The following is a 13,303-nucleotide window of genomic DNA, read 5'->3' as shown; positions in this document are numbered from 1 at the left end:
CAGGACTTGGGACAAGACAGTTTTCCTCAGAAGCAGTTCTGTATGTTTCTGGAACCTGAATCATAGTATACTCCTCTATAGGAAAGGAAGCCAGAAGATGCATCATGAAGAATTCCCATTGTATAACAATATGCATTGCAAAAAGCATTTATGAATTATTTTTATTTTGTGAAGATATATTTAAACATTTGAAAGGCAGAATTGCAGAAAAGGAGAGAAACACACACACACACACACACACACAGATATCTTAAATCTGCTGGTTCACTTCCCAAATGGCCACAATGTCCAGAGCTGGTCCAGGCCAAAGCCTGGAACCTAGAACTCTATCCAGGTCTCTGACATGGGTGCCGGGGCCCAAGGACTTGAGCCATCCTCTGCTGCTTTTCCAGGCATATTGACAGGAAGCTGTATTTGTAGGGAATCAGCTGTTGAGACCCGAAACATGAGATGCTACCATTGCAAGCTATGGTTTAATTCATTGGACCACAAAGCCAGCCTCTCTGAATAGCTTTTAGAAGTATAAAGCAAATAAATAAAATAATGCTTTAACATAAAATTTCTTGCCTAAATGTTTCTAGAGTATGCTTATCTGTATTCTGTATTCTGTAAATATAACACAAAATCCTGTACATTTTAGATAAATCAAATATAAGACTTTTGAATGTGGAAAAAAAAAGGAAGACTGGTAATCATAGTGGTGAGTCTGAACTGTTTTTCTCTTGCTTTACATGCCCCAGATGTGGAGCAGAAGCAGCTGGCCACCCTGAAACATCAGTGGGTGCAAACCACTACAACTACAAATAAGCACAAAAATAGCAACAACAGAAATGTATTCTTTCCAATCAAATGACTAGGATATGAGCATCCTAGAAGACAAAACTTTAAGACCATGCTACTTCAATCAAACACTACAGGGAAAATATAGCCCCACCCCAACCCATGACAGCACAGGCTGGGTGGTGAGGTGAGTGTGTGTGTGTGTGTATGTGTGTGGTGTGTGTGTTACAGAGTACTCATATGGCATAAGATCATAATTTGCTTTTCAGGATGAAGAAGAGTTGAGAAATCATCAGATTATCTAACTTTTCATGTATTCTGATTTTTTTAAATTTAGAGACTATGCTTCTTTCCATAATTTTTTTAAAGAGGCTTTATTTATTTATTTGAAATACAGAGTTATAGAGAGAGAGAAAGAGAGGGAGAGGAGAGAGAGACAAAGAGCTCTTCCATTAACTAGTTTACTTCCAAAATGTTTGCAACAGCCCAGGCTGGGCCAGATCAAAGCCAGGAGCCAGGAAGTTCTTCTGGGTTTCCCACGTGGGTGGCTGGGACCCTAGCATATGTACCATCTTCCACTACCTTACCAAGCACATCGATAAGAAGCTGGATTGAAAGTCCAGCAGCCAGGACTCGAACTGGTGCCCAGTTAGGATGCCAGCATCACAGGAAAAGATTAACCAGCTATGCCACAATGCCAGCCCCTCTAAAATTAATATAGTTTTAACTATGTTATCTATTTTCTTATGGATGACGTTTATGTTGGCCAATAGGAGTGAAGATGATGATGAACAAATATGTCAATATTTTGAGCTTAAGAGCTCCATCGTATTTTTTCTTGTAAAGTATTAATATAATTAGGTTTCTTTAAGATAAAAATCAAAGGATTTATTCTAAATTAGCTCAGTGTAAAACTGAACAGATAGTTTATGAGGATGACACTGAACAAAGATATCCAAGCACATAATTATTTTTCAAATAATTTACAAATTTTAAAGAGGAATATTATATTTTTAAAGATTTATTTTATTTATTTGAAAGGCACAGTTAAGGAGAGACAGAGAAATATAGAAATATCATCCATTACTTTTTTTTTTTTTTTACAGGCAGAGTGGACAGTGAGAGAGAGAGACAGAGAGAAAGGTCTTCCTTTTGCCATTGCGGCCGGCGCACCGCGCTGATCCGATGGCAGGAGCCAGGTGCTTTTCCTGGTCTCCCATGGGGTGCAGGGCCCCAGTACTTGGGCCATCCTCCACTGCACTCCCTGGCCACAGCAGAGAGCTGGCCTGGAAGAGGGGCAACCGGGACAGAATCCGGCGCCCCGACTGGGACTAGAACCCGGTGTGCCGGCACTACAAGGCAGAGGATTAGCCTAGTGAGCCGCGGCGCCAGCATTACTAATTCACTTTCTAAATGACTAAAATGGCCCAGTCCGGGCCAGGCTGAAGCCAGAAGCCTGGAACTCCGTTCGGATCTTCCACATGACTAACAAGGGCCCAAGTACTTAGATCATATTCTGCTAACATCCCAGGTGCATTAGCAAGGAGCTGGATCAGAAGTGGAAGGAAAGAATCTTATTCTTTTTGGTGAAACATTCATGAGTAATGTTGACCCATCAAAGAGATAAAACATAGGAATAGTAATATTTTTGTGATCTTAGAAGAGGAGATAGTTTTAATATACTAAAGAATAAGGCACATTCATATGCTATCAAAATGTTTCAATCTTTGGTAAATAGGATGACTTAAAAGTCAGATAACTAAGGTGAAATCAGAAGATAAATGAACAGTTTGGAAAAGAATTTTTGAGAAATGTGCCCACTTTTGTGGCATATAGGAAGATGGACATTTAATATGGGACTGAATCTTAAGGCACTCTCATCCATTATTAAACATTAAGAAGAATAAGTTCTCTTACAAATTGGGCAAATTATGAGCAAAAGTGGAATCCAACATTTTTTTGGTCCAGTTTTTTGACTTCTGCAATATTTTATGGGTAGAAAAGGATAGTCATCTTGTGAACTCTGTATGTTACTGTTTATACTGAAATCAGTGGGCATTTATACTGGACAGGAGCTACATACCATCATCCTGTTTGGAGATATCTTAAGGCTGTGGAATCTTACATGGCAGAGTACAATGAAATTCATGCCATTTCACTGTTTTTTCAAAGACCTTCAGAGGTTACCTTCTTCCTCCAAAATGAAGTCCTTACTCTTTAGTCTAACAATTAAGCACATGACATTCATGATTTTGAAGTATTATCATTATTATCTCCTACTCACTTCTCTATCACATCTTCATCTCCAAAATATCAAAGATATCTTGCATGTGTGCCTTTCTATACTCTTATCTGACTGCTACTTCCTTTCTCCCTTATCTCCTTTCCCCAAATTAATGCCGCTTTTCAAGGATGGATTAAATGTCTCTTTGTCTAGATGCCTTCCTCCATGTCCTTGTCATGTCTTTTCCTATATGCTTCCTGAGTTCTTGTTAACATCAAGATATTTAGCCTTGCAGTAAATTTTATTTCAAATCTATCTTTCCATCCATGACAACCAGGGCCATATTGTATTTTTTTTGTCTGTATATTGCATCACCTTTCAGATTTCTGGTAGTTAATTGATGTTTGCTGATTTGAAATGAATTTTATATTATTATTAGACATTAAGGTTAAAAATGCTTAATGGGACATTAGCAGTGAATAGTTGCAATTTTTTATGTTTAAATCAGATTGGGTCAAGTAACCCAAAATATTTTTCAAAATACAGGGCAAAATAGAAAAACATCCTAAAAGTCAAGCATTTAGACTCATATTTTAGCCCTAGGACAAGATTTTAAGGCAGTAAATTCAAAATCCAACGCCTCTGAGGGGAGTACAGTTAGCAGCTATGTGAGATGTAGGTTGTTACGATTCAGAAACTGCTAATCGAGAATGCCATTCCTCCTACCCATGTGACTTTTGCTATGACTTAATACGGACCAATGAAACCACACCTTACATTCTTCAGTAGAAGGTAAAAATCTGTTTTATGTGGAAACTCACTTTTTTAGTAATCAAATAATTGTTAAGTTAATATTTCAAAAATTCCAACATCAAACGACAATCTCTGACTTCTGCTCTAAGGCTTTTAGATAAAGTGCTAGAAATGAGGTAGAAAAAAATTAAATGTAGCATCTGGAGAGAAGTAGAAAATCCAGCTTACCTGTTTTGAAGTTTAGATGTGACTATCATGAATGATTTGTATAAATTTAGATATAATAATGGTAAATGTAGTCTAAGCAATGACAGGAAAGAACCATTTTGAGACAAGAAGTTTATTTTAGAATTTGAAGAGATGAAAACATTGGACAGACATTTCTCAGTCTTCTGAGTGGAGCTGAATGGTAAAACTCATTATTTTAGAAAAGGAAACCGAAACTGAGAAAACAAGACATAAGTAACTTTCTCAAGGTCTTTGAAAAGAATAAATTAAATTCAGGTATTTTTGGACTAGAAAGTTGGGTTCCTAGTTGTACTTCACTCTTCTGTCTTCAATTATTTGGATTTAAAGTCAGGTAGATACACATTTAACTGACCAATATCATCACTGTGGGGCTCATTATCTGTGGATGTCCGTGTTAGCTTCTTGCTGGGACTGAGAAACTGGTGACTCAATTGAAGTGGTCTGAAAAGGCCTTCCAGTAACAACCAGTGCCCCAGCTGACATCTCTAGGATATCTCTAAGACAACTGAAATAGAAAAAAGACTGAGTTATTTGTACAGTTGAGAAAAAATTTGCTGCCAAAAGCCCAGTCTGAAAGTAGCCTATGGAAGAATGAAAAACATAGAGGGAATTTGAAAAATGTATATGGAATGAATAAGTAGGATTGATTTGGCTATTTGTTGTGTGTGTAATAAAAGAAAAAAACATGATTATGAGATTTATCTCATAATTTGATGGAATATAAAGGAAAGGATGATTGTAAAGGACTAAGGTAAGAGGCAGTGACTTTTCTTTTGTCAATAGAAATAGGTCAAATAATAGATAATATGCAATTTGGTTATGTTGGGTAATGATTCTCTCTGTATTGATGCTTACTGAATGAAAATTCTTTTAGTCAATATGTAGTATAATTGAGGCGCCTTCCAAAATCTTGTTATTTTCCTATCATATTTTATATTTAATCATTGTATTGAAATTTCCTTACCTGAATACAGAAGTTCAGTTTTTAGTCTCTTGATAAAACATTGACAAGCTGAGAAAAACACACACTGAGTGTTTTTGATGGGCAAATATGCTTCATGCTGCGTTAGTTGAGTAACGTGTGTAGATTTTGGCCATTTTGTTTGAGCTGTCAGATAAATTTCTCTTGGGCATCTTTCCTATTGCTGTGCATCTGAGCAAAATAATATTTTATTGTTGGTCATAATTAATAATTCATTGAAATATACCAAATGAATGCACTCAAAATACAGATGTTAATCTTATTAGGTCTCTGAATTCAGCAGTCCAAATAACAATGTGATTTTTGCAATATGTATTGCAGTTATATGTTAGATCATTCATTATCAGAACAAGTTGAGAATTATAATATAAAAAATTGACAAATTACTTTCTGTCTATAAATGAGAAAACAGATTTGTAAAATGTGAAATGAGCCATTCTGGCAAAGTAGAATTTGAGCTTCAAGTGTAAACACTTGAGTTAATGGCTGGAGTTTCTCAATCTCAGACGCCCTGGTGCATGGGGAGGGTGAAACAGAGGTTATGGGAGCTCTTCAGCATTTTACTTAGAACATCCTTATAGGATTTAATTAGGCAGATTACCTGTTATGCATGGTGTAGTGTGCTGAACACTTTTAAACTGGTATGGCCTCAAGGCAAATGGAAGGCAAAGTCAGAAGGAATTACATTCTACACAAATAACTCAGAGTATTTTATTAGTGGGCCTCATAGAAATGAAATCTTTCTTGCCAATGCACCATTTAATGTTTAACTCAATTGAGTACCAAAGAGTTTGTTAAATGCTGAACGGCCATCTAGATTTATGGATCCAACCTGACCACCCTTTTAGTGGCTTTTTTTCCCCTAGTAACAGCTTTGGAGCTTAAAAATAAAAGGAAAACAACCTCACTTTTTAACATTATGTGCTTTGTTCTAAACTACCAGATAGCAGCACAAATATAATTGTATACAAGAAAGACAAATCTGCTTCTTTTAAAACAATAATTTTTGTAATTAGAACTTCAAAAACACAATTGCCTAAAATATGCTCATGAACAGTATTGTTCATTAATCATTTCAGGATGCAAATATTAACCTCCTCTCTCTCTCTCTCTCTCTCTCTCTCTCTATATATATATACATATATATGGATATATTGTTAAATTCTTGAATCTATTTAATCCTTCTACTCCCTAACCACCTACAGGGATGGGTCATCATGTCAAGCAATCCTGAATGGTATTTTGTGTGAATTGGGAACAAAGCTTTCAAAGGCCAGAGGTTTAGAAACATAAACCAGATGTACTCATTTTTAAAAGTCTACTTAGTTTGTGGGGGGAGAAAGGTCAACCTCTTAGATCTTTAAAAAATCTTACTGTCAAACACATTCTGAGGAAACCAAGCATTTTACTATTCTCAGACTGATGCTGCCCTGAGTTTTCTTTGTTTCTTTTTTTTTTTTGATGAAATAATTTGCTCTGATCTGTGTTATATATGTCTCAATGCTACATTTAAAATACTATAAGATTCTTAATTATTAAAAATCCCCTAAAATATGTCAAGATATTTAGACTTTCAATCCATAGAAATGTTATCGAATTACTGTTTAAAATTACAAATTTAAATACAAATCCAATACATATGTCATTTCTCAGTTGTATGCTAAGCATAAATCTAGGTCATAAATTGCCTATTAAAATTGAATATATAAAGGTGAATGCTTTTCACCTTTAGGGAAAGACACATGATATGTAATGCTCACTTTAATTGTAATTAATTGTATTTAAAAGACATTTATTGAAATCTGTGCTTCAATATTTCTGCAGAATATAAATTGCATTGAACCTTTGTTTTGGGTACTTTTGTACTATGCTTATCTCATTTTCAAATAGGTATTTCTTTATGATAATATTCCTGAGTTACATTTTCCTAACTTCTGAAACAGATTATTCCTATGTCTAAGCCGTTACTTGATCTAATCTAATCTTTATTTGCAAAGACAGAATTGTAGACATTTAGCAGTAAGTGTCTTGGTATCCAGTGGCCTTGAGATGAATCCTGATTGCTGGCTGGATGATCTTGGGCAAAACTTATAAATACTTTATGCTTCAATTTCCTTAACAGCAAAATAGGAGATGTTAATTGTCAATTACAAAATTAAGTGAGAAAACACACAATATGCAAAGACAGTGTCTAGAGCATTATAGACTCTCATTCAATTTTAGCCGCTTGATCCAGCCACATGAGTCAGTTTCTCTCCCTAAGAAATGGCTGTAGAGTTTGAAAAGTGCTGGAGTTGTCTTCTGGTTCCAATCTTCTGATCCCAGGCAAAATCCTTAATATTTGTCTTATTTTTAAATGCCAATATTTCAAGAAATATTTTAATGCCTATATTCAAACAAGCCCTGTTACTGTGAAAATACATTGATAGTATTTGAAATGACCTTGCAAGATTGCTCAGTAAAGTCATTTCAGCTTTCAATTTATAATACTTCATCAATGTCACTTCTATCTATTGTTAAAACAATTTGAATTTAAAGTGAGATTAGACTCATATCTTCATTGGATTAAATGTTGTGGTAGAGCCTACAAATTACTTCCTGACATCTGTTTCTCTCTTCCTGAGTAAAAGAATCTCTGATTTTTAGCTGGCCACATGGACATCTGGAATAAATGTTATATTGTAGAGACCCAGTACCCTGTTTACTCCTAGAAAGCAATGCTGAGCTTCAAATCTGGCACCATAACTGGGAAACATCACCTGCAGTTCAGTAAAATGTTTTTTATGTTGTATCCTTTTGATAATAGAATAAGTAACAATTTGCTCACATTGGAATACATGTTTATAGTCTGCATAGAAATTTGTCTTCTCTGCCCACAATGAATCTTGCAAACAACACACCTAAGTTTAACAAATGTCCTCCTCACTATATTCACACAATATTAGTCTGTCCAAGAGTCTTGTTTTATACAAAAAAGAGGAACAAGTGGATAATTATCACAATATTATACTACGTAGTTCATCATCTGTAGTCAGGGAGCTTTATAAATAGTAAAATATACTCAGTGATGGTACCAACTGAAAATAGCCGTATGCAATTTGTTAATGTATGTATAAAGATTCTCTTTCTCTTTCCCTCTTTTTTTTAACCAACAATCAGAATAAAGATGTTTTATCTTGTCATGGGGTTAGGAAGCAGGAATAGGGAGTGAGAGAGATCCACTATTGTACTTTATGACTCACGGGAAAAAATACTATTTTAACCTCTGGCCTTAGTCACCACCAGCATAGAGCTTTTAGTACTCAAGGAATAAATTCTTCTACCAGAGAACTTCAAGTCAGCTCCATTAGACTCAGAGATGTCTGCCACCTGGCCATTACATGTTTCTCATGACATTTAATCAACATGTGTTAACAAGGGTGATTCAGAATCATTAATGAGAGGAAACAGGGTAGCCTTTGCACTTTCCATTCATAGGAAAGAATTGAAAGCCAGTTCATTCTTGGGTGTGCCTGATAGAACTGCCATACTCTTTGTTAAAACTTAATTGGAGAACAATAGCGCTGCAATCTAAGGAAGGCCTCTAAGAACACAGACGCTTCCACTACAAATGCTTGAGTTCTGTGAGGCACTGGGCAAGAAACAAAGGGAACATGGACTTAATGAGCAGCCAGAAATGATGAATACAAAATACGGCATCTCTACTTCCTGTACAAATAAAGTTTCCAATTGCTAACTACATATTCTTCCTGTTCTTGACTGTATATATAACATAATATAGCATTAAATTGTTACATTATGTTATATTTATATTAGCTAGCTTTACTTTCTCCCCCATCTCTTCTTTTCTCTTATGATCTCATATTCACTACAGGTCCTGGCTATCTTTACAGTTCTCTCTGTGGTTCATAGAATATCAAGACAGGGCTGTGACTCAAATACAGGAGAAATGATCATACTGAGATGGAAACAGTGCTTACCAGAAATCATTTTCATTTTGAGAGTGATAGCTGCATTGGGTCAGCTGGGATCATATCTTGGCTTCAAATATTCCTGTTTGGAAACTTCAATTTGGGATGAAAGGCAAGAGTCTTCTGGGGGAGGATTTGCACTGACTCACACCACCTCCATTCCAAACACAGTTTAGTGCGATATCTTGTTCTGCAGAAGCTGGAAAATGAAAACTGTATTTCCCAGTCTCCTCATATCGGGAGTCCTGTTGTAATTTAGTTTCTGCCAAATGCATTCTCTGGGCTTTACATTTGGAGCTGAGTTATGTGGCAAGAGATACAGAATATGGTACCATTGTTGACCAAGTCTGTAGCAGAGACATCAAGGATCCTAATTAGATGACTTTTGGCGTTGGTGTGCGGAAAATTCCCCATGAGAGGATAGACAGCGAGGCCCTTGTAGTCTGCAGCTTCCAGAGTCAGCAGCTTCTCACACAGGGGCCAAGAGCTTTCCCACTGCTATAAAACACTGGGATTTATGAATCTTGGGGATTATTCCTCCCCTCATCCCGATCAAATTACTCAATCCTTGCAGTAATTCTATTTGGTGAATATACAAGATAACTAACTTCAGTATAACAACAATATACTCTGTTTCAGTCCCATGAATTCTGTATATTAGTTCAAAGCTGAAGATAATCTGATTGCTTTGTTCAAGGAACTCTCAATTTTATAGGGAAGAACATTACAATAACTCCAATAGAAATAAAAGATAATTAAAAAATAAATGCTATTAGAATACTGCAAGGGATTTGAGTAATTTTACTTGGTATTGCATAGGCTTCCATCATCGTTGGGCCTCAATTAAGTTAAACTGAGTAGAATTGTAGCAAAGAATTCAGGTGGGAGACAAGTGGTTCCTCTGCCATTCAGGATGAGGTATTAGAATAAAAAGCTTGGACAAAGGGATTGTCAGACACATACGGATGAATGGTGACTTTGTCCACTACTGGAAGCCTAGAGTGTAAAAGGTGGATCTGTGGGATTATTCTTAAGTCTAGAAAAGTAGGTTGAGGATCAGATTGCTTTGAGACTTAAATGCAACGGGAGTTTGGCTTTTGGTGAGTGTGTGTGTGTGTAGTACAGCAGTGAGGGATGGGGGCAATATTTGCTTTTCTGTGGTAAACAAACAATGACAGATCTCAATATCAGAAATAAAATCAGTGAAATAGTGAATAAATTTGATTTAATGTGAGATAAAGAAAAACATGAAGATGACTAATTAAGAAGTTGTCACGATAGAAAGGCACCACTGTGGGAATAAAGAACAAGAACAGCAAAAAATCAGGAAGACTTAGATTTTTATAGAATGTGAAAGTTAATAAAAAATTTGGAGTCTGTAATTCTCTAAATTGAGTTATGAAAGCATGATGATGTCAGTGCCACAATAGGAAGTCCAGTAGCAATTTGCAGTCTTCTGTTCTGTTTTGCTCCCCTGGAAAACCTCTGTACTGGAATACCTATGAATGCCCACATGAGATCTAGGCCATGTATATTTTTACGTCAGATATGTCATGAAGATTTTTAGGGTCTAAAGGTAAAAATGAAAGCTGTGGTTATAGATGCATATTTCAGAGAATTATACTTAGAAACTGGAGATGACTCCTGTCTGGCATTGTACATACTACAAAGCTCCCCATTGCTGTTTGTAACAGTGAACATCAAAGACCTCCATCAATAATTTCTGCAATTGTTAGGAACCACATGCAAAATAATGGGGAAAATTATGGATAGAAGTAAGTAGAAAATAAAATAGAAATGTAAACAAAAATAAATTAAAAAAACCCACTTTTTTAGCTTACTGAGTTGCTCCTGGAAACTACTAATCAGTTTTGGTTGAAATTTGGAGGAAAATAAAATAATTTTAGTTATTTTTGGTAAATTTCTTTTTACCAAGAACCTGATGAGGTTTGAGAATAATCAAGGCATTAAAACATTAAGGGTATTTAATTAAAATTTTTATGGCAAATATCTCTGCAGAACATGTTCCTCTTTCCAAATTAGAAAACTACTTTTTGAAAATTTCTAGAATCCATATTTTTCAATGCATATTACATTCTCATTGATATATAACATTACTTCATTTTCCAATTCTGATAGCATTAGAAATTTCAGTTTGTTATAACTCAATTTCTTTAGAGATATTTGTTATTTCTCTTACCAGGCTTGGTGAAATAGACTGAGATTCTGTTTCTTATTTGCTCCTTCTTATGCAATTCAAGAAATATACAAGCATAGTCAAGAACTAAAATGGTGATGCTTAAAGTATATCTGATGGTGTACCTACATTTGAATTGACTATGAACACTGAAATTCTTTTTCTACAAGAAATTTGACCTATATAAGTTACTGTGAAAGAAAATCACAGTTCAAAACGGCTGCCTTTTCCATTATTGAAGATTCTGATAGATTTTTGTGTGTATGTAGCAAGTTCAAAAAGATTCAACACACAAGCACACAACAACAACTCTTGTTTGTGATATAATTTCAATCAGAAGAAATAGCAAAGAAAGGAAAATAATTGACAAGTATTATTGAGAAATAAGATATGACATTATAAGTCTGTTTTGTGAGTGTTTTTAATCAGTAGTAAATATCAATATCTATAGAACACTAACAGAGTACTTTGTGCTAGGGGAATAGTCAAAAAATGTACTTAGTACCAGGGAAACAAAGAAATTTAGAGCTGTGACTTTTCTCAGTGATTACCTAGTTCAATCCCTTTATTTCATTCATGAGGAAATCTAAGACCATAGAGGCAAAGTGACTGCCCGTGGCCTTATGGCTATTAGTGTCAGATGAAAGGAGTAAAATTGGATCTGCTATTTAATTGAGAACTAGCACATATGAGTCAGTATTATTACCTCCTTGTTTCCCCCAATTTCTCATAAGGAACTTGAGAATTAGAAATTTGTATTAAAGTCAAAATTTAATGATGTCAATGTGACTTTTTCTTAGCTATCAATGTGTCTGTACAAAAATATCAATTCCAGAATGTTGTCTTCCAATATGGGAAAGAAAGACTCTCACACAAATTATGTTCCTGAAAGGCTAGTACATAATGTACTTATGTAGCTCCATGGTTTCCAAACTGTATGAGATTCCTGGGGTAGTACAAGAAACTCACAGAACCACTCTGAAATATTTTGAGATTAAAAATATTCCTCTACTCAACGTTAAATACTATGCAAACTACTAGCTGGAGGTACTTTAAGACTTCAAAATTGGATTTTATTACATTGTTTTCAAAGATGCCCTGTCTTTGCATATCTGGGGTTTCTTTTGGCAATTATAAAAGACAAGTCTTATGGAAAAAAGCATATGTAACAGGAAATTAAGATGATGATATCTGAGGAGATTATACTGTTTGTACATTAGATAGTAAGTGTAGGCATACATTTGTATGTAATTATAGTTTTCAAAGAAAAAATTTTCATTTCCATGGATTTTTCTAAATACTTAGTATGTTGTTTGGACCTAAATGCTTAGTAAATAAAACTGTTCAGCAGCTATTTTGGACTCTGGATGTCATGAAATAGTGAACATCAATGGGGGACATTAATCTAGAAAGTTTGCCAATTACGTAGTAGTCACTCTTCCCTTTAAGATAACGTATCCCATCACATGTGAGGTTGAAGAAACTTTACCTGGAAAGAGTCTTTGAAGAAACATGGAGCATAAAGGAAACATGCTTCTCAGTACTGAAATTGAACTATTACATCCAAAGACATTTTCACAAGCTCATTATAGTAACAGCCAGCTTTCGGGAAAAGGTTTCTCATATCCCAGGTCTATTACCTACCTGCAAGTTAACCACAGTTTTCTGTCTCGTAACAACCCATCTCACTGGGTTGTTGTAAGGGATAATTAAAAACATGACCTAGATAACATGCTTAATATTGTGCCTGAAACCTGACAAATACAAAAATAATGATAGCTATTACCAATATTACCCACAGTGCCATATTTCTGCACTAAGACAATGTACATTATGAATAACGCAGTAGAACAAACTGCAATGATTGTTTTGCTAAATTTTAATTAAAATTTACTGAGAAATTGGAAAGCTTGATATTGTTCTTGTCATTAAGGGAACCAAACCAACAAATACAATATTCTCTGATGGAAATAAATTTCAATATATACACAGCTAACTCTATTGTTCCCTTAAATAGATCTCGTTACATTGTATTTCCCTTGCCTCACTCCATTATGCAAAAGATACTATCTAGAAGTTTTCCAAATAGCCCTGATTTTTCTAGTGTTCTTGTTTGTTTCTTTATAAACTTAGTACCTAATTTTACA

The sequence above is a fragment of the Oryctolagus cuniculus genome, chromosome 7 (genome assembly GCF_964237555.1).
Source record: "Oryctolagus cuniculus chromosome 7, mOryCun1.1, whole genome shotgun sequence".
Classification (NCBI taxonomy): domain Eukaryota; kingdom Metazoa; phylum Chordata; class Mammalia; order Lagomorpha; family Leporidae; genus Oryctolagus; species Oryctolagus cuniculus.
Note: the sequence above shows the minus strand (reverse complement) of the source record.